Below are 1,217 nucleotides of genomic sequence, written 5' to 3'. Positions count from 1 at the left end.
TCAATAATTAAATATTTACTTTTTTTTTTTATTTTACAAAATAAACTCTCATTCACTGTTCACCATTGCGACTAAATTGTCTTTTGAAATATTTGACAGAAACAAAGTTAGAATTGTTTTTTTTAATATTGGACCAGAAGTGGTGTATACTGTATACCAATGATAATGTTTAACGGCGTTGTGGTAGTAGCTATTGGCACAACGAAAACGTCATCGCCGTTTAATGGAAAACGTTATTGACGTTTTGCGGAAAAATGATGCCATTAGAAAAATAATTTAAAAATTTTGCTTTAAATAAAACGTCATTGACGTTTTTTTTTTTGTCAATTAAAAAAATAAAGAGTAATTACCCAAATCAGTCCCCGAGGATTTTAGAATCGGACATTTTAGTCCCCAAGGAAAATTAATACACGGATCAGTCCCCAAGGTTTTATTCCGGCAGACAAATCAGTCCCCAGTTTATTTTCCGGCAGAGTAATTACCCAGATCAGTCCCCAAAGATTTTAAAAATGGACATTTTAGTCCCCAAGAAAAACTAATGTACAAATCAATCCCCAACGTTTCTCTCTGTTAGACATAATAATCTCCTATCCAAAAATAAATAAAATAAAATAATTATTATTATTAATTGCACAATAATATTGTACTATATTTTTTGTATTTTTTAGACAAAAATAATGATAAATTTATTCATTAAATTTTTATATATATATAGTTATTTGGATGGGGGACTATTATGTCTAACAGAGAGAAATGTTGGGGATTGATTTATACATTAGTTTTTCTTGGGGACTAAAATGTCCATTTTTAAAATCTTTGGGGACTGATCTGGGTAATTACTCTGCCGGAAAATGAACTGGGAACTGATTTGTCTGCCGGAATAAAACCTTGGGGACTGATCCGTGTATTAATTTTTCTTGGAGACTAAAATGTCCGATTCTAAAATCCTCGGGGACTGATTTGGGTAATTACTCAAAAATAAAATATACAAAACATGACTGCCGTTTTATATATAAAAAATTAAAAATATTTTTTTAATATAAAATGTCGATGCCATTCTATTATTATTTAATTAAAAATTGTTATTCATCAACAAAACGTCTCTTGTGCTTTAAAAAAAAAGGAATCAAACCCATAGCAGGGTAAAACATAGGGTTACAAAAATATCAATATATATCACATGTTTATTTATAATATAAGAAAAAATAGTAACTAAC

The sequence above is a fragment of the Arachis ipaensis genome, chromosome B06 (assembly GCF_000816755.2).
Source record: "Arachis ipaensis cultivar K30076 chromosome B06, Araip1.1, whole genome shotgun sequence".
Taxonomy (NCBI): domain Eukaryota; kingdom Viridiplantae; phylum Streptophyta; class Magnoliopsida; order Fabales; family Fabaceae; genus Arachis; species Arachis ipaensis.
The sequence above is the reverse complement of the archived record's forward strand: the minus strand, read 5'-3'. Positions refer to the sequence as shown.